Source organism: Terrapene carolina, unplaced genomic scaffold (genome assembly GCF_002925995.2).
Source record: "Terrapene carolina triunguis isolate 2854851 unplaced genomic scaffold, T_m_triunguis-2.0 Scaffold102, whole genome shotgun sequence".
Taxonomy (NCBI): Eukaryota; Metazoa; Chordata; order Testudines; family Emydidae; genus Terrapene; species Terrapene triunguis.
In genome coordinates, this window is record NW_020664453.1 from 4,274,681 (window position 1) to 4,301,312 (window position 26,632).

Below are 26,632 nucleotides of genomic sequence, written 5' to 3' on the forward strand. Positions count from 1 at the left end.
TAATGGCCAAGGATGTGCTCCTCGCATGCTAAAAGTCAGAAACAACTGCTTGAATGGTAGAGCAGCATGTCAAAAGGGAAGCACACAAAAGGCTTCCTGGACTATAAGGTCAGGAGAACATTTGGTCTTTATTGTTGAACATATATGGATAACTCTAACCTTTTATCCACTCTGAACACTTTACCGTAGACAGCCTTCAACCCAATGTACCTCTCAGCCTTTAATGGATTCTGGGAATGCTTCAGAGAGCTACAACAACCCTGTCAGATAATAGTACAGTTGAGCCTGAGTTGCAAAACTTGGATCCAGATGATAAACTCAGATTTGGGTGGGGGTGGGGGTTGGGGGTTGGTTCAGCACCTTATACGGCTTGGTGATAGCAGTGACATTTGGATTTGAGTTTGGATTCCAGCCCCAGTCCCCTTAACCCAAAAACCTGGGATATTCAGACCTAGGTTTTTAGTACAAGCCCATCACTAATTAATAATCGATATCCTTATCATTAAAAATAATGGCCCAAATCCTGACGCCCTTACTCCCAAAAGATAGGAGTTTGCCTGAAAAGGAGTGTGGGTAAGCAGCTCATCATGTAAGAGTGTGAACTTGTACGGTGACATCCATCTGAGGATCTCCAAACACTTTATGAGCATGAATGAATTAATTTTCCACATCTGGAAAGACGTGTGAGTCCACTCAGGAATTAGAACTCTTTGGGTGAAGGTTTTTGCTGCATATTGTTGGATGGAAGTGTGTGTGTCTGTGTGGGAGAGAGAAGTTAAAAATAAACCTGAACCTCTTGACACTGCCTAAACAGAAAATGGGAGCATGGCCCTGAGAAAAGCTTGGAGAGAGAACTTTCTGGGTCAAGTGCTGACTTAAAGAAGCTTAGAGCTGTGGGCAAAGAAACCGTCTCCTGCTGTTTGATTCCTGCAGTGTTCAAGGGACCAGGACTTGGTACACTCTTTGCAAATTAACAGGATTGAATCAAAGATTCCAGATTCTATCCTCAATTTCTCCCCCTAATGGAAATAACCCAAACTTTGGCTAGCCACTTTGGTCAAAAGGGGTAACAGTATTTTTAAACAACTCAGATGTCAAACCCTTCTAGATACAATATTTTTCATCTAAATTCAAGATTATAGGCTTCTGTCTAGTTTTATGCTACAAACATTATTGCATTATTCTTCTGCAGTCTAGGGGTAGTAGAGGTGAAGCTCAGTTTGATTGAATGTCTCCCTGTGAACAGGAGATCTTTGCTGGGACAAACCTAACTACTTGCCCATTCCTTTTACCTATTGAATAAAGAGTTTCTAGAACTGTGCGTGAAAATGTCAAGGATAAACATTACTTCTTCCCTTCTCTGATCTTAAACTACAGCAAGATTTATGATAACCTTGCAAACCAGTAGTTGTTTTTCATTTTTAATTTTTTATCTGTACAGCTTGACAAATGAGAGAATGTAAAATATGTTCTATGTTCCTTACTCTGATTTCAGGAGAATTTTTAATGTCTTGTCTGCTCTGGAAACTCACTTAACTGGAAAGGCCAAAAAAAAAAAAAAAAAAAAAAAAAAAAAAAAACCACACACCTCTGGGCCCAATTCTGCCATCCTAACATTCGGTAGGACTTAAGGCATTGTTTAGTGTGAATACAAGTGGCAGAATCTGGTATAGAGGAAAAAGGCCAGTGACAGAGCTCTCGTCTCACACAGCCAGGTCTTTCTAATCGTTTTTTCCATTTTCCTCACCTTCCACATTTTCTCCAAAACTCCAAGTACTTATGAAAATACATATGTCAAGCTCCAAAAATCAATTGCAAAGGAAAATGCAAGAGTGCACTCAAACTTCTTCAATCCAATTCCAATACCCACAAAGTAAGAGTTATATAGAGTGACTGACTGAATTGAAGTGTTGCTCTCAGAAACTGTCTTCCTTTTGTAGCAATTCATAAAAAAAATCCCTCACAGACAGGCATAGACAGAGTGAGCAAAGTCTTAATAGAAAATGCTGGCTATTGCTAGAGATGGGCTGGTGAGAAATGAGTGTTGAAGAACTAGTGCAGATCAGACACACAAAGGAAAGAGCTGTTACAGAAAAAATGGAGTAACCTCCCCTCCCCGCACAAAACCCCATAGGTAAAGAAGAAAAGGTGCACACTATTTAAGATCCATACAAACCAGGGGCAATCAGAGTGGAAACTAGTGTTAAAAAGAACAGTGTGCAAATGTCTGTCCTTCCAAAGAGCCATTGTTGATACCAAGTATTTTACATCAGAAAGCAAGAAATACCCTGAAAATTATTAAAGTCACTAATTATTTCTTTTTAGTTAAATCCAAGGGACATTTCTCTATCCTCTGTCTGCTACCTGGAAAATGCTGACTACTCTCCCTTTCACTTTCTTACTTCTCTGCCTTACATACATGATATTATTTATCCTCACAGTATGTTAAGAGTGAAGGTTTTGTTTGTTTGCATTGGCTTTTGTTATACTTGTTTATTTTCATCGAATGAATTGGGGGGGGGGGGGGGAAAAAGTCCATCAGCCATTCTACTGATGAATCCCATACTGGCAAATGTAATAAGATTATGTGCATGTTGCCAGGATGCAGGCATAATAAAGCATGAAATTAATACATGAAACTAGGCATGATCCTTGTATTAAACTAGGACTAATTGACCTTTGCACACTCTGCATCATCCAGGTATAACACTTACATTTTTGCTGATATTGGATGGATAGACTCTAAGGAAACAGGATGAGTGACTTGCATGGTTTGTTGAAGGAATTTCAGTGAAAGTGGGGGTGGGGTAAAGAGATTAAAAGAATGAATACAAAAAGGCTTGGGACTTTAAAGAGATCTGGGCATTTTAGAGACAAATCATATAGATAATTTCTCAGATTTTGACCTCAATGGGAAGAGGATCATGCCTGTATGCTGGGAGGATATGTGAAATAAAGAATAATTATCCATACACAATTGATTTTGTGAATAGTTTTCTTTATCATCTTTATTCTGCTTGCAGGTTATGGTGTTGAAATGGGAGCTTTCTCCTTCTCAGCATTCCACCATTTGGGGTCTGGGCAAATTCAGCTCTGTGAATTCACACAGCAGACTCAAGAAGAGGCCTCTGGGGTGGAGGGACCATACCCATTTCTCTTTAATCATTTAGCCAGCATTGCAAGGAATGTTGTAGGACAAGGTAAGGAAGAGCGAGGTAAACTAATTTCTGTCCCTAATACACTTGAAAGCTCTATCCAGCTTGAAAGTCACTCTGTGGCTCTTAATTATTACAGGGACAAAGCAGTGCATTTTCAGAGGTCAGGTAAGAGGCCTTGCTTTGTCTTTCATTTACTGTTCTTGACTTATTTTGTCTAATTTTAAACCAGTTACGTGAGTATCTAGATGAAAGTGAGTGTCACCTAGCAAATGTGTGGATCTGCCTAAGAGCTGCACAGTGTTTAATGGCATTGACATTCCAATTTATCAGCTTCTGCAAATGAGGAAACCAGAACCTAAGAGCCCTCAGATGGGCTAGAAAAGATATAACTTTAATGGGCTGAGTACTTGTGTAGACACTTCATTCATTACACTCTGAAAATAAGAGTATCTCTGGGTTAGAATGGCATAATTGGCATAATTGTCTCCATCCATGAGAGGTTTTCTGGCCTCTCATGTGGCTCTAGAGAAGGGGAGTGTAGCATTATGATTACTGAGATGTAACAATTTGTTATGAACCCCGTAGCTGACTGGGTCAATGAGAGGAAGTTATTATATATTGAGTTATTAGAATTTTCTGTGTGAATATATTGATCTAATTTATAGTGGAGACGGTGGAATGTTTATTATATGCCTATAATACACCTCTCCTACACCCCAATCCCCTGCCCTGAGCCTCCTGCCACAATCCGCATCCCCTCCTACACTCCAACCCCAACCCTACATTCATGGCCCTGCATGCAATTTCCCCACCCAGATGTGGCCCTCAGGCCAAAAAGTTTGTCCACCCCTGGATTAGATGATCACAATGGTCCCTTCTGACTTTAAAGTCTATGAGTCTATGAGCTCCCCCTGCAGGAGCCAAAATCCCATGACTCGCAATCAGTTTGTGGAAGCTGGCAACACTACCTTCCCCTTGCTGCTCAAAGGGGCTCCCCTTACCCACCACCATCCCCAGGCTGGGAGAGCTGCCAATCTATCCTCTCCATCTCCCATTCCTATCATTGTCCTCTGCACCCCTAGGCCTCCCTCCTGCCCCCACAACCCCTGCATGCTATCCCCCTGAAACCTCTAAAGCTGCCTCCTGCTCCCCGTCACTCCCCCAATCCACCTTTCACAATGTCTCTGCTGTTCCTCATAGTCCCTGTGTCCTGTCCAGCCCTCTGAACCACAGAGTGGCAGCCATTTTGCCTGTGGGCATGGCTTTAATCTAATTGCAAACAGTGGAAGATGGCAGCCAACTTTATTAGGCGAGACAAGGTAGGCAAGGTAATATCTCTTTTGGACCAGCTTCTGAAGTTGGACCACTAAAAGATATTACCTCACCCACCTTGTGTCTTGCATATCCTGGGACCAACGTGGCTACAAGACTGCAAACAACCTTTATTAAGGGCAGCCTCACTTCCACAAGCAGTAGGGTTGCCAACTTTCTATTTGCACAAAACCAAACACCCTTGCCCTGCCCCTTCCCTGAGGCTCCTCCCCCTCCCCACGCTTTCTCTGAGGCCCTGCTCCCACTCACTCTAGCCCCCTCCCTCCGTCGCTCGCTCTCCCCCACCCTCACTACTTTCACTGGTCTGGGGCAGGGAGTTGGGGGTGCAGGAGGAGGTGAGGGCTCCAGCTGGGTGTGCGGGCTCTGGGATGGGGCCAGAAATGAGGGGTTCATGGTGCGGGATGGGGCTCTGGGCTGTGGCAGGGGGTTGTGATGCAGGAGCAGGTGAGGGCGCCAGCTGGGGGTGAGGGCTCTGGGGTGCGGGTGCTGCTCCTGGAAGTGGCTGGCATGTCCGGCCCCTAGGCGGAGGCGCAGCCAGGCCACTCTGCACGGTGTGTGCTGCCCATGCCTGCATGAATAATAATCATGCACAGCACTTCACAGAAAACATAGAAAGAAATGACCCCACCTGAAAGTGTTAATAGTGTAAACTTTAGGAATGACACAATAAGTGTGGGTGACTAACAGTAGGGAGAGAATAGGTAGAGGAAAGATTAGGGCTACAGCAATAAGATCATGAGGAGTAGGTGTGTAGACATCTTGGTGATTCAGTTAAGTTTTGCATGTGGATGGATGGATAGATAGATGGACGAAATGACTTTTCTATTCTGATCTATCAAGCCACTCTTCTCATTTAAACCCTTTCTAAAAATGCAGTTCTACTGCAATACCCTAAATAAATTAATCAGTAATATCCATTCTCTTTATCTTCTTTACTTTCTGTACATAGAAGCAGCGTGCCGATCACAGGAGCACTCCCCATGGCCTCTTATCCAAGCTAAGTCAAGTAGACAGCACTGGATAGATTTTCAATATGGGAGCCTTACCTGCTGCAGACTGAGCAAGAGGAGAGAGAAGAAGCTTCCTCTTACACACATCTTTCAACACCAACCGGGGTAGGGGAGTAGGGTGACCAGATAGCAAGGGTGAAAAAATCGAGATGGGTGGGGGGTAATTGGCACCTATATAAGACACAGCCCCAAATATCGGGACTGTCCCTATAAAAATCGGGACATCTGGTCACCCTATAGGGGAGAAAAGGCCCCTCTAGTAGCATTTGGCCTGTCAGACCCAGGACACTCAGACATAGGGTGACCAGACAGCAAGTGTGAAAAATCGGGACAGAGGGGGGGGGGGTAATAGCCATCTATATAAGAAAAAGCCCCAAATAGCGGGATGGTTCCTATAAAATCAGGACATCTGGTCACCCTACTCAGACAGCTGTGAAAATGAACCCTGTGATGGGATGTATAGGCCCCACACAGATGAGGAAGGGGCCAGAGGAAGAGTTAACCCCACCCCTCTGACTCTGTCAATCATGCATGATAGGGAGAAGGCCTTTAAAAGGGAGGAAACCCCTGTCACTGGGGGTGGGAGAGATTGTCCTAGTTTTAAACAACAGACTGCGGGAGTGACTCCAGGTCCTATGATGGTGCTGGTGTGTGGTTGCTGGTGAGTATTTGCTTGAGGTTGGGGGGCTGTCTGTAAGCGAGGGCTGGCCTGTCTCCCAAGATCTGTGAGAGTGAGGGATCGTCCTTCAGGATAGGTTGTAGATCCTTGATGATGCGCTGGAGAGGCTTTAGTTGGGGGTTGAAGGTGACAGCTAGTGGCGTTCTGTTACTCACCAGCAACCACACACCACACAAAAACACTAACCCAGGAACCTATCCTTGCAACAAAGCCTGTTGCCAACTCTGTCCACATATCTATTCAGGGGACAACATAATAGGACCTAATCACATCAGCCACACTATCAGAGGCTCATTCACCTGCACATCTACAAATGTGATATATGCCATTATGTGCCAGCAATGCCCCTCTCCCATGTGTACATTGGCCAAACCGGACAGTCTCTACGCAAAAGAATAAATGGACACAAATCAGACGTCAAGAATTATAACATTCAAAAACCAGTCGGAGAACACTTCAACCTCCCTGGTCACTTGATTACAGACCTCAAAGTCGCAATACTCCAACAAAAAAACTTCAGAAACAGACTCCAACAAGAAAGTGCAGAATTGGAATTAATGTGCACACTGGACACCATTAAATTAGGCTTGAATAAAGACTGGGAGTGGATGGGTCATTACACAAAGTAAAACCTATTTCCCCATGCTAATTTTCCCCCCTACTGTTACTCACACCTTCTTGTCAACTGTTGGAAATGGGCCATCCTGATTATCACTATAAACGTTTTTTTTCTCCTGCTAATAATAGCCCACCTTAACTGATTACTCTCGTTATAGTTAGTATAGCAACACCCATTTTTTCCACGTCCTCTGTGTATCTTCCTACTGTATTTTCCACTGCATGCATCCGATGAAGTGGGTTTTAGCCCACGAAATCTTATGCTCAAGTAAATTTGTTAGTCTCTGAGGTGCCACAAGTACTCCTCGTCTCTTTTCTTACGGCTACCACTCTGAAACCTGTCATCATTTAATGATTACTCTGTTTTCTGCCTGGAGGATACAGTAGGAAGCACTTAATAGAAGTGAACAAAAACTCCATCAAATGAGAAAACAGATATTGTAGGCCATCCTCTAAAAGATAAAAGGCAACTTGTAGGGTCCAGGGATGGGTTAGACCCTGTAGGCATGTGGGACTCACCCCTGCAGCGCCTCCTGCTGGTCTTTTCCGGGAATTAGGTCTCCAGTCTCCGGAGCGCCCTCTGCAGGCCGGTGTCCCGCTGCCACTTGGCCCCTGTGTCCCTCCCTGGACTCCAGTGTCCCATTACCTGGGGTGCTGCCCCTGGCAGTAACCCCTCACTGTTAGGGTCTCCCCTCCCCAGGGAACCCCCACCCCCTATCCCCACCTCGCCTCAGTCGTAGGCTACAGCCAGTCACCAACTAGCCCCCGCTCCCTGGGCAGACTGCAGTATAAGCCACTTATCACAGGCAAGGGGGTTTCAGACTTGCTGCCTTTCTCTGCAACCCAGTACCTCTATGGGGCCTTGGACAAGGCCCTGCAGCCTGGGGAGTTGCCAGCCTGGAGCTCCCCAGCCCCTCTGGTCTTTCCCCAGCCCTGCCTTACTCTAGGTACCCTGAGCGTCCCAGCAGCTATGAGAAGCTGATTTTAACAAAACTCCATGCCAAATTTCTGCTTCTCAGGGGAATCTGGAACTTTCTTCTAAACTTCTGTAAACGTGCACTGAGCTCTATGGTGTTTTGGAATAATTCCTAGGCTAGTTTACTCATCCCTGAATCCATCCTTTTGCAAGAGTTCTCAGATAGGAGTTCAGAAATGGTTTCCAGGCCTAGGGGAAACTATCATTTTCATTGTGCATTTTTTCATTTCTCTCACTCTTCACAGGATTTTATCATTCTTTTATGACCGTGCATCTTGAATGTGTATGTTTTGTGGACTAGTTAATGCCAATAAAATAGTATTTCAAAAACAATAACAAAATCCACTGAATGATTAATGCTACAATCCCGTCTGGCTTGTTGGCAGAAAACCTGGGCCAATGCAGCACACATTTTTCCACAAACTTTCTTACAGATTTGAAAATTCCCTGTGGCTGTGTTCATGCCCCTTGTTTCTGTTTGTTTCCACTCACACAGCATTTCTAAAATGTCATGATCTATCCAAACCGTTTCAGACTGTTCCTGCCAAAGGGTATCTGGTCTTACCAGTATCTGCTGTTACCAAAATACCAGTGGTTTTTGCATCTTATTCTCCCTACCACCCCTATTCCTTTTCAGAATTACTTTAGTTTCTGTATTAGTGTCACTGCCTCCAGGGCCGGCTCCAGGATTTTTGCCGCCCCAAGCTAAAACAATTTTGGCTGCCTCCCCCACCCCGTTTTTTAATTACCCCACCCCCAGCCCCGCCTCAACTCCGCCCCTTTCCCGAATCCCCAGCCCTGCCTCCTCCCCCCAGGCTCTCAAGCCTAGGAGGGAGGGACGGAGAGAGGGGGAGAAGCGGCACGCGAAACAGCTGATTCGCGCGCCGCTGCTCCCCCTCCCTACCAGGCTCTCAAACCTGGGAGGGAGGGGGAGATCCCGAGCGGCCGCGGCGCGCGAGCGGCAGCAGCAGCGGAGGTGAGCTAGGGCGGCTGGGGCACATTTTTAGGGGCGGCAGGGGTGGCATTCTGGCGCCAGCCATGCCGCCCCTGAAAATGTGCCGCCCCAAGCACCAGCTTGTTTTGCTGGTGCCTAGAGCCGGCCCTGACTGCCTCACCCAGCCTCTGTCTGAGTGTTGCCCATGTCACCTGTGAGTAACTACCATTTTCCCCCAAATCAGCTTGTCTACACTAAGATTTTGGCCACTGGTGCAGCTGCACCCAGGCAAACCCCTACTGCAGACAATGTACAATGTTGGAGCATGATTTCTACTGCTACAGCTTATTCTAACTAGGAAAATTGCACTGATGCAAATTACATTGCACAGATATAAATTGTGTTTACACTAGGGGCTTACACTGGTACAGGTATACAAGTGGCTAAAATCCTGGAGTAGACAAGGCCTTAAGACTTCAGGACAACACTGTCCTTCGGTCCAAGAGGTCATGGGCCAAAATCAGCCTTTACTTACTGTCTGCAACCCCACTGAAGTCAAGACAAGTCCTTCTATCCCGACTCCCCTAAGACTGGTGTTTCTTCCACTTTTTCCTTAATAATAGTCAGTCATGTTCCTCCAATATTAGAAAACTTCCAAATACATCCTGCAGCTGTAGCAGTACAGTAAGAAAAATTTCCACATCTGTAGGTGGCCAGCACTAGGATTGTAGTTTAAAAATTGATTTTTATAACATAATGGCTCTGTGTCAAAAGAACAAATGTGTCCATCAAGGCCCATAGATTTTAACATTCATTTACAGAATAATTGTTTCTCAAGGATAAGTATGCTATAAAAAATTGGGTATTTTAATTGTTGCATGGATTATGAAATAAATTTTGATATTTTCTCTAAAGAAATCCTAAGGTTTTGGAGTGCAAGAACAATAAAACAGACCGCATTTATCATTTGCTGAGATAAATAGGTCAATTTTTCTTGTTAACGTTTCCATAGAACAAGAAATTGAAAGGCAGCCTTGATTAACCCTTAACCACACTGAATGGGCTTCAGTTGATTTTTTGCTTGTGATAGGGTGTTCACCCCACACCAGCCCCCGAAGGGGTTAAGGTAGCTACATGCGCCAATTAACTTCCTAGGCTGCATCTGGAGGAGGAGCCGGGAACAGTGAGGACTAATTAAAGGATGACGTTCAGTTGGACAGGAGCAGGTGGGGCTTGTGTAAAGCCAGGTAGCTGAGGGCAGAAAGGGGCTGTAGGGAGGAGGCCTGAGAGAGGCAGAATGAACACCCGCAGGAAAAGGTGTCAGATTGGCAGAGCTAATCTCCAGATGTGGCCACAAGGAGGCGCTCCAGTGGTGAGTAGAGCACCGTGTGACACTGCTCCTGCCAGCAGTGGAACTCTCTGAAATATGACTTCAGTAGATTCACTGTACCATACCAGCTTTAGCGAATGGATGAGGTACCTACTAGGAACTGTGATACTAATAGCAAAGGAATACTCACATTAACTGCACTTATATAGCATCTTAAAGCTGAGACTCTCGACACACTTTCCAAACATTACACAACATTTTCAAGCAGAGTTAGGCACCTAAATTCATATTTAGGCCTCAGATTGGCCTGATTTTCAGAGGTGTTGGGCTCCCACAGCTCCCAGTGATTAATTTTTTTTGAAGATTTTTGATACAGACAAAATTGGGTGGGACTGGGAGGGGAGAGGAGAGTGTATGTGAACTGACTTTTAAAAACTGGAGTAGGAAAGCAGTTGGGGAAGGTTTTAGGCAGAAGCTCTGCACCAAAGCAGATAGTTCTAATAGCTTTAGGAAACCTCCTGCTTCTTACTCTAATAAAATTCCTTGTTCAGTACTAGAAGAAAGTGACTCTCTGAGGACTTGTCTACACTGACATGCTAAATTGGTGCTAGTGTGATCGATGCAGTGGAGTCAATTTAGCGGGTCTGGTGAAGACATGATAAGTTGATGGCAGAGCACTCTCCCATCGACTTCAGTACTCCACCTCCCCAAGAGGCGGAATCTAAGTTGGCGGAGGGCGTCTCCCACTGACATAGCACGGTGTAGACACCATGTTAGGTCGATGCAATCTATGTCGCTAAGGGGGGTGATTTTTGTCACACCCTTGAGTGACGTAACTTATATCGTCTTAAGCAGCAGTGTAGGCCAGGCCTCAGTCTTTACCAGCTGACAGCACCATTTTATGTTTTAGTTCAGTTTGCTAGAGGAGAGTCAGCTGTGATGAGTACAAATGAGATAACTGAAGAACTTGATAAGAACTCGGACACTTTTCTTTCATTTTAGAAACTTATGGTACCAGGTGAATCATTTCTTCTGTAACGACTCCAGGAAAGAATGAAGAAAGCTCTTACCTAAATGATTATTATATTAGAGTGTGACACAACCTACTACAGTACATTACATTTCTTTTAGCCAGGGAGCAAATGGACCCCTGGAACTCTAACCTTGACTCTACCACTGACTCACTGTATGAGTTTAGTCAGAGCACTTAGGGCTGATTCTGCTCTCTCCACTGAGAGTTTTGCCCATTGATGTCAATGGTAGGGAGATAGAGCCCTTAATGGTCATCTAGAAAGGGGGGAAAATGGAGTTGTGCCCTTTGATGCTTCTTTATGATGCACAAAGAAGGCCTAAAAGCTTGTTTAAAAATAAAGTGGGGGGGGGCACGATGGAGGGAATATTAGAAATTGAGCTCTTTTCTATCCAGGAAGGCTGTATGGATGAATAGAGAACCACCAGGATTATTTATGACATCTAAGGAAGTGACACCTGATTAACTGAGAGAGGAAATGATTTTTTTATTCATAATGTGGTGAATCTGCTAAGCAGGCCTCTCCCATTCCCATCAACCCCCTCCCCACTGACCTAGGACTCACTCGAGTGCACACACAGCAGGCACGGTCCCTCCCCCTGGCCAGTAGGGAAAGGGGTCAGAAACCCCATGAAAGACCCTGACCCAGGGAAGTGACCTGGTACTTGAGGAAAGGGTGGCCACATGGCAAGCTAGGAGCAGATAGGACCCTGAATGAAGAGGAAACTGCCAGGGAACTATGTGCAGAACCAGCTGGAGCCAGGGAACCATATGTGAACAGGGTATGACTGTCACATGTTGCATCTGGGTTGAAGTCTTAGGGTGGCCATCACAGGTGACTGAAAAAGGAGGACAAATCCTTTTTTAACTACTTCTAAAAATGAGGAAAAAACTCAAATAATTAAAAACATATTTTATAGAAAGCCTGTGCGAACCTTAACTTATAGTCTACTTTTATTTTATTTTATTTTATTTTATTTTATTTTATTTTATTGCGCCTGGCAGCTTCTAACAGCTTCTTATTGAGGAATTCTGGAAGCATGTCCTTGCACTCAGTATCTTCAAAATGCCAGTCAATTTGTAGTTCTGCTTTCATTGTGTCCATTTCCAGCTGGTTTTTCATCTAATCACATGACGTACACTAATGGAAATACTCTTTCCGTGTATGCGTTGCTACATGAAATGGAAAGTATGTAAGAATCTGTTTCTCTCAAATTCTTGAAGTTTCTGCTTCCATTAGTTAGCTTGAAAATTTTGGTGTATCTCCAACACGTGTACAGTTTTGGAATTCAGAAGACAAAATGACTTCTTGTGATTGTACAAAATTATTCATATAACTGTACATGTCAATAACTTTATCAAGTTTGCACGGTTCAACAGCGTTGTAAATTCTTCAGAAGAACACTTTTTCCAATGATAAGACAGACAGTTTCTTGGGCATATTATTTTCAGTTAGGTTATATCCGTTTTGTAAATACTTTTGAGCTCGCTGATAAAGCAGAAAACCTGTTGCACGCTCTCTTGGTTCACTTTCACTGAGATTCTTTATTTTGGAGTTCACAATGTAACCATAAAATTTGTAATTTATTCTGCATTCTAGTTTCTTGTCTAGGTTGGACATCAATTTGAACAATGAAGTTACTGAGAACAAGTTTGACTTCAGAGCTTCAATACTGTCCGTGAATATTTTCAGAGCATGGCTCAAGTAGAAATAGTACAATTCAGCAATTTCATTCTTGTTTCCTTCTCCAAAACTAAGGCCTTTTCAACACATTACCAGTTGGTCAACATCAGGTACAAGTGACAGCCAACATGTGACTACATGATGTAGAATTTTGCAGTATTATATCCCATCAAACTCTAAGCAGTTGAACTCTCAGTGAATGAATGCTAAAATGGATGTAGACTTTTAAAACTAGGTTTTCTACATCAACTTTTAGTTTAGTCACTGCAAATCTTGTGCTATTGTGTACATAGGTGTTGGAACTGGGGGTCCTTGGCAGCCGCACCCCTAGCTTGAAGTAGTAATAACAACCCAAATACATGGTTTCTGTTTTCAGCACCCCCACTATAAAAAATAGTTCCAGCACCAATGGTCATATATGACATGAGCTAAATAATTGGCAGCAAGAAGGTCGTGGTTTCTCTCAGATTTTGGAAAACACTGTTAAATTTAAAATAATTAACACTCACATTGTCTTCTGTGTATGCTGACAAAATTGAATCCTGTTGACTATGTTGGTATTGATTGCTTGAGATTTTTTCATGACAATCTTCATCAAAATCTAATAAACAATATTGAATGCCTGGAACATAATGATAATACCTTAAAACAAGTGGAAAGCATTTCATGGAACCTTTATCGGAATCATCAGTAGCTATCGATTTATAAATGTCATTCTGTTTACGATAATCTGTATGCTTAGAAACAGAATATGGGACTAGCACATTTTTCACAAAGTGCTTTTGATTTACTTTTTCCACAGGATACATTTTTAGCCATTTTGGAATCACTGAAAATACTTCTATTCGCTTTTGCTGTTCAATCCACATTTCAATAAGAGTGGTTGTGCTTAACAGCATGAAATGTTCCAGTGAGTTCTGCTGCCATAACTCTGTCATCAAGGGCAGTACATGAACTTTTGAAAAATACTTTGAATTCTTGAACTTTTTGTAATCTCTATCGTGTTTGATTTATGTTTGGCAGTTTCAATGTGATGTATTACATTACCTTTACCATGAATTGAAACATCAGTCACACTCACAGTAGGTGCAAAGTGTACAGTTATCTCCTTTCCCACTTCTTTTAATGAATTTTATTTCTTCTTCCCAGGTGACTGAGAAAATACTTTTTCTTTTTGGCATGATGATTCTCATGATGATACATTTAGCAATCCTTCCTGTTACCTGTTGCAAGAGCAAGATGCATGAGAAATACCAGAAGGAACTATGTCAAATGGGCAGGGATTGTGAGTAGTGGTACCATATCCTGAGGTACAAAATATAGTGCACCAACCCAGTATCAAACTGGCAGCGGTCACCAAGGTTTTATGTGTAACTCTGCTGGAGTTTCCAGCTCCTAGCGCCATCCCAGAGAGTTCCTGTATGGTGGCTCCCACACCTGCACTACCCAGGGAGCTCAGGTATGGTGGCCACCAAACCTCAATAGACACAGACCCAGCTGGGCTGAAGATAAGAGCCGGGATACAAGGGAGCTGGAAGCCCTGGCAACTTGGAGCCAGTGAGGGAGGCTCCTGAAGCTGAATGGGGTGATGGGAGAGGAGTCAATGTCTGACTTGGACTGCTCTACCCAGCGCAGGAGAGGAGGGGGAGTGAGAGAAGCCTACAGCCAGCCTGACCCTGAGCTGGGAAGAGAGAAAAGGCCTAGCCAGATAATCCTGAGCTGGAAAAAAGTCTGTTCCCTCACTGGAGCAGAGAGGAGGCACCAGGCGCTCTTCATAGAAGATCCCAGGGCCCTACCCACAATTAGAGAAGAGGCTTTGGGCACCTTCAGGAGCGGGGTTGCATATGTGTTTCAGCTTTGGTTTTGTAATTTTAAAAATGTTTGTTTAAAAAGTGTCAAAAGGCAGACACTCAAGCATCCTCCTCAATACGCAAGGAGGACAGAGGACAAATATGCCATAAGAAGGATTGTCCTCCTAAAAGGCTACCCACCATCTGTGCAGAACTTGTGGGGAAGCAGCAGATTTGGCAGGGAGCCAGTGTTCCCAAAGGCGCTACTAACTGAGCTTGGCTTGGACACCTGCAAGCTCCTATCTATCTCTAGCAGAAACTGGACTGAGAGAGCACCCGGGCACTGGGCCTGAGAAGCCCTAACCTACTGGACTACTCTCTTCCCTCCCCTAAGGCCAAACAGGAGCCATTATTGTCTCACCTTAAATTGTAATTGTTTAAGCCACTGCACCTATGGTATGTGCAAGCTTCCCCTTTCTGCCAGCCCTAGTAAAACACCCCTTCATTTAGCCAGGTATCGAAATTGTTACTGTGCCCAATTAAGGCTAGGGCTTAGAGGGCCTGGCATCTGAAATGCCTTCAGCACATGCCTGCAAGCCAAGGTACACCTGGTGCACAACTGGTATCTACAGGACTAGACGCTGTAATTACAACACTGTTTACATCTTGTTGTGTTTATTACCAGTGTGACAGATGTGGAGCTGCTCTGTAATCATTTTTGGATATTGTATGTTGACCTGGTTGTTGGGAAGTTTTCTCTATGACTGAATTGTGTTAAGTAGTGGGATATTTACTGCCTGACTATGTAAGCAGGGAATAGGCATTTTGGTTATTCATACCCTCCGTGTTGGTTTTCTGTCTTCCATTTTGGGTTGTCTCCTTGTTGTCCCTTAGATCTGAATTTGGCACCCTTTTTGGCAGTATGGTCCCTGATTGGAGAGCTACAGCCTCGTTGATGTTTGAATGTTACAGGTTGTTGTTGGGTGACTGCTGTGCAACTCTGCCCAGAGACTGCTGGTGAAATCTGCCCAGCAACTAGAAGGAGCAGGAAAAAGACATGGAACTGAGTGAGACTGTATAAAGACTCAGCTCCGGTGGCTCGGGGCTGTCCGTCCGACTGTCAGTCTGTGTCCAAATTGCTTTGGATCAAGAAAGGCTGCGGAAGGTATTGTCTTCTAACTTCCCATCGATCCTGATCCTGTCCTTGATGGTGTCCATGACAGCGAGTTCCTGAGCGGTCCTGGGTTCCTGATGGTGGTTCTTGGTCAGAGAGTCGAGGTCCTCAGTCTGGTATCTGTGTTCCTGCACAGAGACAGTATAATAGTGACCTTTTGTGTGTATTTGTGCCCACTCAGTATTATATTTGGTTTGCGGGGTCCGCGCTTTAAGTTTTCTGAGTTGTTTGGTTAATAAATCCTTTCTGTTTAAGTGTATACGGTGGTAATAGAGTTATTGAAGGGAAGGTTGGTGGAGGTGGGAGGTCAACACATGATAGACTCTGACCAAGGGCGCGAACCTTAGTTTGGAGGGGTCCTATTTTGGATTTCTAAAGTGGCTTGTTTAGCAGTTTGGGAGTCAACTGCGTAACTATTCTGGGTTAAATTAACAGAGCTGTTGGGAAACAAACAGGAAGGTAAAACGCCCCTCAAACATTTAGGGGGGTTTACAGAATAATGGCTGTTTGCTCTGAGGAGATTGTCTCAACTTCCCATTGACCACCAAACTGGTTTTAGATGGCAGGGCAAAAAAACCTGGGAACTTGAGAGGATAAAGGGGATCAGACTGGATAAAAAGTGACTCCGTTCTCTATGGGGAGGTCGTTGTTGGGGAGCAGTTCAGGAGAACAGACTGCACACAGACAGCCATTGGGGTGTCTAAAGAAGTTAGGCTTCCATCGGGGTTGGTAAGTATCTAGGTAAGACACACATGGATGTAGATTTTTAAAATTCTTTCCCTGAGATGTTATGCTTTGCTCCTGCTGTTAAGACTGAGCAATATTTTGGTTTAAGCAGGCTGTTCACCACTGGTCTCAGACTCCCAACGGGAAGAACTGCTCCTGCTGAGCCTAGTTTGACATCTTGGGTGAGCTCTGGGTACTGTAGCCCTGGGCCCCCCTCTAAAAGTGGGAGACGTGTGATTCCACCCTAGAAGAGATAAAAGCTTGAGGCCTGACACCAGAGAGGGTGCACTCGGAGACCAGAGTGGGGTCAGGGGCCCAGCTAGTTCCGTGACGGTGAAAACCTGTTTTATTTAAACATTGAGGAGAAAAGCTCTCTTTGTTAAGGATTCAATTCTCATACCCTTCAATTAAGTTCGGAGGAAGCTCCTGGTCCTCATGTCTTAGGCTTGTCCTCTCACAAAAATAGGGAAGTCGAGAATTAAGATTCCTAAACTTAAACTACAAGCAGAATTAAACAAAACAAACAAACTTACAAACCTTCATTACACATCAGAAGGAAGCTAAAAAGGGCATCAGTTCATTATTTTTTCATATTGCCTTTAACCTCTCTGCCTTAGTTTCCCTGGATGGCAAATAATGTGGATGACAATATTAACTTACCTCTCACTTGTGGGGATTAATCAGCTAATGTTTATACAGCACTCTAAAAATTTAAAGTACTAATCGGTATAATTATTCTTTCTCTTCATTAGCACGTGTACATCTTAAATAGGCCAGATGAATACTGGAATTAATTGTCTGTAACATGATGCAAAAGAGAAAGCTAATGCAAGGATATATATCCATTAACTAACAATATGTATTATATGACTTGTAAATTCTTTCAATAGGTGCTAGGTTTCACTGAATGAAATATTTGTTTCTTCTCTCATTGGAGCATGGTCTCTGCAGGAAAGAAGCTGTAAGAACAGAAATATTTCAAAGACTTACATGTTTCTCATTTAAATGTAAATTATGCTTTGAAAAATAAGAATAGTGTAGCAAACATGCAAAATGAGATCTGCAGTAAATCACTGAAGTTTCTGGATTTTCAGAATGCAGAATATGGCTGTCAAAACAAGCAAAAATTATTTGTATTGAAAAAATAACCACTTGAAAATGTGTTGTCTCCTGAACTCAACCTACCTTTGGAAAAAAATATCAGACATGAGTAATCTCAGTTTGGTGGCTGTCAAAGGTGAAACACAGAGGTACTTGCATTCCTGATATCAAAATATGTGGACATTACAGTGACAGAAATAACAACTTGACCTTCAATAGAGAACTGATGTAACTGTGGGCATGTCTAGACAGGGGGTTTAATCTGAAGGTTTTTGATGTGCACCAGATAATGCGCAAGTACTCAATAGCATGCATGGAAAGCCTGTTCAGTCTTTTACTTTGCATTGTGTATGCACACACTGTGGTTTGTTGTGTCATGACTGGGACATGGGTGGTCTGACCTAGTGGTCAGCACAGGAGTCGGGAGTCAGACTGGGTCTGATGCCAGGAGGTCAGCATCTGAGACAGGACAAACCAAGAGTCAAGTGTCAGGAGAAAGGCAGGGTCAGGTTATCAGGAGCAGGTATCGCCGGGGAAGCACTCTGAAGCAGAGAGAACCCAGTTGCATGAACAACTTCCTGTTCCTGTGCTGAGTTTGAATAGAAGCTGTAAACCAATCAGGAGCTCCATCATTCTGGCAGTTGGATTCCAGAACTGGAGTCCTCTGTCAGGCCTGGTCTACACTACGAGTTTAGGTCGAATTTAGCAGCGTTAAATCGAATTAAGCCTGGACACGTCCACACGACGAAGCCCTTTTTTTCGACTTAAAGGGCCCTTTAAACCGGTTTCTTTACTCCACCTCCGACGAGGGGATTAGCGCTAAAATCGGCCTTTGCGGGTCGGATTTGGGGTAGTGTGGACGGAATTCGACGTTATTGGCCTCCGGGAGCTATCCCACAGTGCTTCATTGTGACCGCTCTGGACAGCACTCTCAACTCAGATGCACTGACCAGGTAGACAGGAAAAGCCCCGCGAACTTTTGAATTTCATTTCCTGTTTGCCCAGCGTGGAGAGCACAGGTGACCACGCAGAGCTCATCAGCACAGGTAACCATGACGGAGTCCCAGGATTGCAAAAGAGCTCCAGCATGGACCAAACGGGAGGTACGGGATCTGCTCGCCATATGGGGAGATGAATCAGTGCTGGCTGAACTCTGTAGCAGTAAACGAAATGGCAAAATATTAGAAAAAGTCTCAAAGGCCATGAAGGAGGGAGGCCATAACAGGGACGCACAGCAGTACCGCGTGAAAATTAAGGAGCTAAGGCAAGCCTACCACAAAGCCAGAGAGGCAAACGGAAGGTCTGGGGCAGAGCCGCAAACATGCCGCTTCTACGCGGAGCTGCATGCCATGCTAGGGGGTGCAGCCACCACTACCCCAACCGTGTGCTTTGACTCCATCAATGGAGAATCACGCAACAGGGAAGCGGGTTCGGCGTATGAGGAAGATGATGATGAAGACAATGAAGATAGCTCACAGCAAGGAAGCGGAGAAACCGGTTTCCCCAACAGCCAGGATATGTTTATCACTCTGGACCTGGAACCAGTAACCCCCGAACTCACCCAAGGCATGCTCCCAGACCCTGAGGGCACACAAGGGACCTCTGGTGAGTGTACCTTTGTAAATATTACACATGGTTTAAAAGCAAGCGTGTTTAATGATTAATGATTAATTTGCCCTGGCAATCGCGGCCAGTACAGCTACTGGAAAAGTCTGTTAACGTGTATGGGTGGAGCGGGAAATCCGCCAGGGACATCTCCAGAAAGCTCTCATTCATGTACTCCCAAAGCCTTTGCAAAAGGTTTCTGGGGATGGCTGCCATATCCCGTCCGCCATGGTAGGACACTTTACCACGCCAGGCCAGTAGCACGTAGTCTGGAATCATTGCATAACAAAGCATGGCAGCGTATGGTCCCGGTGTTTGCTGGCATGCAGACAACATCCATTCCTTATCTCTCTTTGTTATCCTCAGGAGAGTGATATCATTCACGGTCACCTGGTTGAAATGGGGTGATTTTATTAAGGGGACATTCAGAGGTGCCCGTTCCTGCTCGGCTGAACAGAAATGTTCCCCGCTGTTAGCCATGCGGTAGGGGGGAGGGGTGAAATGATCATCCCAGAGAATTGGGTGTGTGGGGGTGGGGTAGTTGGGTTTGTGCTGCATGTTAACCCGGAAACCGCAGCCCCTCCTTTTACATTGCAAACCCATTTGTTGATTTTAATTCCCTGTACCTGTAAGCCATGTCGTCACTCGCCCCTCCCTCCCTCAGTCAGACAATAGTTTCGCACCTTTTTTCAGCCCAGACGCCATAGCACTGGGATCATGGAGCCCGCTCAGATCACCACGGCAATTATGAGCACTATGAACACCACGCGCATTGTCCTGGAGTATATGCAGAGCCAGAACACGCCAAAGCAAAACCAGGCGAGGAGGCGATTGCAGCGATTGCAGCGATTGCAGCGCAGCGACGAGAGTGATGAGGAAATTGACATGGACATAGACCTCTCACAAAGTACAGGCCCCAGCAATGTGCAAATCATGGTGTTACTGGGGCAGGTTCATGCCGTGGAATGCCGATTCTGGGCCCGGGAAACAAGCACAGACTGGTGGGACCGCATCGTGTTGCAGGTGTGGGACGATTCCCAGTGGCTGCGAAACTTTCGCATGCGTAAGGGCACTTGCATGGAACTTTGTGACTTGCTTTCCCCTGCCCTGAAGCGCCAGAATACCAGGATGAGAGCAGCCCTCACAGTTGAGAAGCGAGTGGCGATAGCCCTGTGGAAGCTTGCAACGCCAGACAGCTACCAGTCAGTCGGGAATCAATTTGGAGTGGGCAAATCTACTGTGGGGGCTGCTGTGATCCAAGTAGCCAACGCAATCAAAGACCTGCTGATATCAAGGGTAGTGACTCTGGGAAACGTGCAGGTCATAGTGGATGGCTTTGCTGCAATGGGATTCCCAAACTGTGGTGGGGCGATAGACGGAACCCATATCCCTATCTTGTCACCGGAGCACCAAGCCACCGAGTATATAAACCGCTGTGCATCAGGGAGAAACACAAACAACTGTCACACAGAATGGCCCCCCCCAAAGACTGAACTCAAAACCCTGGGTTTAGCAGGCCATTGATTTCACGGAGGGAGGGGGAAGCAAATGAATACAGAACAAATCTGGTCCATCTATTTTTTACATCTTAAGCTGGCAGCAGACGGTGCAGCATGACTGATAGCCATCGGCATCTTCTGGGTGCTTGGCAGAAGATGCTGTACTACGACTGCTAGCCATCATCGTCAAGACGGTTCAATAGGACTGCCCGCAGGACTGAGTCTCCAGGAGACAAAACACGTCTGCCCAGGTGCCTCTGATTGAACTCACTGAGGAATACGATGATGACGGATATCAATCGTAATACACCATCTACTGCCAAAAGGCAAGGAGCTGCTGCTGTATAGCAATGCAGCCCCACGTCTGCCAGCACCCAGATAGCCGATGACGGCTACCAGTCATACTGCACCGTCTACTGCCAAAAGGCAATTAGCTGCTGCTGTGTAGCAATGCAGTACCACGTCTGCCGGCACCCAGATGACATATGGTGACGGTGAGCTGAGCTGAGCTGAGCGGGCTCCGTGCTCGCCGTGGTATGTTGTCTGCACAGGTAACACAGGTAAAAAGGCGTGAATTGATTGTCTGCCATTGCTCTGACGGAGGGGGAGGGCACTGACGACATGTACCCAGAACCCCCCGCGACACTGTTTTTGCATCATTCAGGCACTGGGATCTCAACCCAGAATTCCAATGGGCGGCGGAGACTGCGGGAACTGTGGGATAGCTACCCACAGTGCAATGCTCCGGAAGTCGATGCTAGCCTCGGTACTGTGGACGCGGTCCGCCGACTTAATGCACTTAGAGCATTTTATGTGGGGACACACACAATCGACTGTATAAAACCGATTTCTATAAAACCGGCTTCTATAAATTCGACCTAATTTCGTAGTGTAGACATACCCTCAGAGTTCAGTTCTTAGTCTGATGATAGTTAGCAGGTCACTGGGTGGCAGGTTGGAGTTTACTAGCTCTGAAGAGCCTTGTGGACTAGTGTTCAAGACCCACTGTCTTCGACAGTTGTGAACTGAGGGCATGGTGTTCTCGGAGGATATCTCATGGTCCTTTGCTTTGCTGTTGAGCAGCGTGTATCCTGGGATAGCTTTCACTGTGAATTGTAGGAAGCCGTGTGTGGGAATGTGGTTGTTTAAAAAAAAATGTTTCCACTGTCTCAGTCCTATGCTTCCTTTGTGTGTGCGCTAGCGCCATTTTCAAATTGCTGTCCACCAGCATGGACCCAACCGTGCTTTGCTCTGCTATGATGGCAACCATAAATACACAGAGGCTACTTCGGCTGTATTTTAGCACTCCAAGCTGGATGAACTCGGCCTTGGACTTTGCCTGTCACATTACTGAGCAGATGATGCAGTAGCAGGAGGAAATTCTACGGAAGCAACAGTAGCATCTCCAGCAGCAGGAGAACACTCTGTGGTGGTAGAAGCAGGAGGAGGAAGAAGAGGACACCAAGCAGTTAGTATTAGAGGATCAGTGCCTGGAGCAGTTTCACACTGTTCAGTGCTGTTTCTGGGCTCAAGAGACCAGTGTGGATTGATGGGAAAGGATTGTTCTTTGGACCTGCGATGGCCATCAGTGGCAAGACAATTTCAGGATGAGGAGGGTTACTTTTTTTTTTTTTGGGATATATGTACTGAACTTACTCAGAGCTGCAGCGACAACATATCAACATGCAGTGCCCCATACCGGTAGAGAAGCAAGGCATCATTGCCATCAGGAAGCTGGCCACCCCAGAATGCTACTGGTCCATAGCCAACCAATTCCTCATGGGAAGATCAACTGTTGAGGCCATTGTCATGCGTATCTGTCATGCCATGCATAAGGTACTATCTCACTGGGTTCTAACACTGGGTAATGCTCAGAAAATTATTGATGACTTTGCATGCATGGGTTTCCCACCTTGTACTGGGGCAGTCGATAGGCACATGGGGTCTATCACTTGTGCCCCACTAACACCATTGCACAGAATTTATAATCAGAAAGTCGTATTTCTCTGGATACTCAAAGGGCCTGTTGACCATCGTGGCAGGTTTTAAGGGAAGCAATAAAACAACTATTTTAGTATTCAGAAATACATTTAAAGCAACAGTGAAGCCAGAACGGAAAGTGCATCAGTGCAGGGCAAAACAAAGTGCAGAGAGGTTAGGGTGACCAGATGTCCTGATAAAATTGGGACTGTCCCGATATTTAGGCGTTTGTCCCACGTCCCGACCGATGTTTGGTCGGGACGCAATTTGTCCCGATATTTCACGGCACTCTTTTTTTTTTTTTTCCTCCGCTGGCGACCCCCCATGTGTCCCGATATTTTCTTCCTCTCATCTGGTCACCCTAAGAGAGGTGTGTGTGTGTGTGTGTGCGCCCTAAAGTCACAGGTACGTATAGGCCTTGGCTCTGCCTCTTATCCATGGGAATTCTGGGGTTGAGTGATGTGGCTCAAAACGATCAGGGTCGGGGAAAGGAGGTGGAGGGCTCAAAAGATCTGGGCTCCCAGACATAATTGTTCTCGGTGCGTGGAGGCTGGCTCAGAGAGGGGAATGACCTCTGGGAGCTCTGCTGTTGGGGCACAGTCATCCCTTTGTTTTAATGTAGGTCCCCCTGAGCTGCTTGCTCTTTAATCAGCACTGCTTGGCGTCCCAATCATGACCCCTCACGACACCTGCTTTGCAATGTCCACAAACACATCTTTATTGCTGTGGCCAGCCATAAGAGCTACCTGCACCAACACTTCTCCCCAGATGGTGATGAGATGCAGGGTCTCAACATGGCTCCAAGTAGCTGCGTGAGGCATGTTGTGGCGCTTCTGAGTGATATCTCAGTAATATTGCAGCGATGCTGATACACTCAAAACCAGGAGCAAGTGGGCAAAATCTCGCCCCATGCCAGCTTTTTAATGGGGGAGTGGTCATTCTGGGAACTTGACACTAGAGCAAGGGAGGGCACACAGATAAACAGACAGGTCAATAATGGCCAGCCACAAAGCAGCGTGGGATAGATATCTGCTGTGTAACTCATTGCTTTGTAAATGCCTTTGGACACAGTTAATAAGAATGATGCATATTCTGTTCATGTTCTATTGAAGTCATGTCCAACGGTCACATGAAATGTACTAGCTCCCAGTGGATAGGTGTCCCATCAAAAAGTTATTTTCACAACTGGCAACTCAGCATAAGCTAAAGATTGAACTGGTATGGAGAACAAGATTCTCTCTTAAACCTACAGATCTCTCCCCGCAATCTGGTCAGGTTTGAGACAATTAGTTGGACAATATAAGGGAAAGCTGCTGCCTATGCAGTGATTATTCTGCATAGACAGGACTTTTGATCATCAGGGCTCTTAAGGTGCCACATTTTGAGTGCTAAATGTCAATAAATATACCATGCCTCTCCTGATGTAAGCAGGGTCTGAATGAATGCTTTCCTGACAGCTAGCTGGGAGGGGGAGAGACTTGGGTGTTTTATGTAAATATAGTTTGCTCCTGCTCTGCTTACATATTCAGCAAAAAGTGATCAACTTTGGCTGGTGTTGGGTACAAATCACCTTAGTACCAAATGCAGGGGTAGTGAAATATGATTACCATTGTTGATTAATTATTGTAGGAATACAGGAAAGCAGGACTGTGCTTAACCTGTCCCAAATAACTGTGCTTAACTTGTCACCCTCAGTTGAAAGAACCTCATTAAGTCAGGGGCTCGAATGTCAGAATTCTGTGAAAATAAGAGAGGGGGAATAGGGATTCCTAGCCAGGGGGGTGCACACTCTCAAGGGTCCTTTCTAGACTGGTTTAACTTGTTCTTCCCCACTGATCAAAGACTAGAGCTAAATAGGCTTTATTAGGCATTATGTTAAATGCCCAATCAAAGTGAAATCAGTTGTGGTAGGACTGTGTTTCTACCCTGCCTACTAACAACTAAAAAATCAGTGAGAGCTGAAATCACTTGAAATGGGGCCATGTTTCTGTCCAGCTTGAAAAGAGCTGAAAATTATTAAGGGTATGTCTACACTACAAAATTAGGTCGGATTTATAGAAGCCGGTTTTATAGAAACCGGTTGTATGCAGCCGATTGTGTGTGTCCCCACATAAAATGCTCTAAGTGCATGAAGTCGGCGGACCGCGTCCACAGTACCGAGGCTAGCGTCGACTTCCGGCGCATTGCACTATGGTACCTATCCCACAGTTCCCGGAGTCTCCGGCGCCCATTGGAATTATGGGTTGAGATCGCAATGCCCGAATGATGCAAAGCAGTGCCGCGAGGGGTTCTGGGTACATTGCGTCAGGCCCCTCCCCCGCCGTCACAGCAACGGCAGACAATAGATTCGCGCCTTTTTACCTGGGTTACCTGTGCAGACAACATACCACGCCAAGCATTGAGCCCGCTCAGCTCAGCTCACCGTCACCATATGTCTTCCGGGTGCCGGCAAACGTGGGACTGCATTGCTAAACAGCAGCAGCAGCTTACTGCCTTTTGGCGGTAGATGGTGCAGCATGACTGGTAGCCTTCATTGGCGATCTGGGTGCAGGCAGCCGTGGGGCTGGCAGCCGTGGTGCTGCATTGCACCAGCCCCTTGCCTTTTGGTAGAAGATGGTTTATTACGACTGGTATCCGTCGTCGTCATACTGCAGCGGCTGTCAATCATGGGCACCCGGGCAGACAATGATGGTTATCAGTCGTAGTATGCTATTTTCTGCCAGGCGCCCTGTTGGATCATTGCACGTTTGCAGAGTCGTAGCATGCTATTTTCTGCCAAGTGCCCAGTATTGTCTGCTAAGCACCCAGAAGAGGCCGATGGCGATCTGGGTGCTGGCAGACATGGGGCTGGCAGACGTGGGGCTAGATTGCTACACAGCAGCAACCCCTTGCCTTTTGGGCAGTAGATAGCATATTACGATTGGTATCCATCATTGTCATATTGCAGTGGGAATCAGATGGTGCAATAGACCTGAAGGCTTACTGCCAAGCGCCCAGTATTTGCTGCCAAGCACCCAGAAAATACCAAGGGCTATCAGTCATGCTGCACCGTCGTCTTAAGATGTAAAAAATAGATTTATTCTGCATTCATTTGCTTCCCCCCTCCCTCCTGCTAAACCCAGGCTTTTGAGTTCAATCTTTGGGGGGGGGCATTCTGTGTGACAGTTGTTTGTCTTTCTCCCTGATGCAAAGCCACCTTTCTTGATTTTAATTCCCTGTACCTGTACGCCATGTCGTCACTCGCCCCTCCCTCCCTCCCTCTCTCCCTCCCTCCCTTCTTCCCCTGGTCCGTCAGATACTACTTTCGCGCCTTTTTTCAGACCAGACGCCATAGCCAGCACTGGGATCATGGAGCCCGCTCAGATCACCGCGGCAATTATGAGCACTATGAACACCACGCGCATTGTCCTGGAGTATATGCAGAGCCTCCTGGACATGCCAAAGCCAAACCAGGACCAGCTGAGGAGGAGGCGATTGCAGCGCGGCGACGATAGTGATGAGGAAATTGACATGGACCTCTCACAAGGCACAGGCCCCAGCAATGTGGAAATCATGGTGTTACTGGGGCAGGTTCATGCCGTGGACCGCCGATTCTGGGCCCGGGAAACAAGCACAGACTGGTGGGACCGCATCATGTTGCAGGTCTGGGACGATGCCCAGTGGCTGCGAAACTTTCGCATGCGTAAGGGCACTTTCATGGAACTTTGTGACTTGCTTTCCCCTGCCCTGAAGCGCCAGAATACCAGGATGAGAGCAGCCCTCACAGTGGAGAAGCGAGTGGTGATAACCCTGTGGAAGCTTGCAACGCCAGACAGCTACCGGTCAGTCGGGAATCAATTTGGAGTGGGCAAATCTACTGTGGGGGCTGCTGTGATCCAAGTTGCCAGGGCAATGAGAGACCTGGTGATATCAAGGGTAGTGACTCTGGGAAACGTGCAGACCATAGTGGATGGCTTTGCTGCAATGGGATTCCCAAACTGTGGTGGGGCGATAGACGGAACCCATA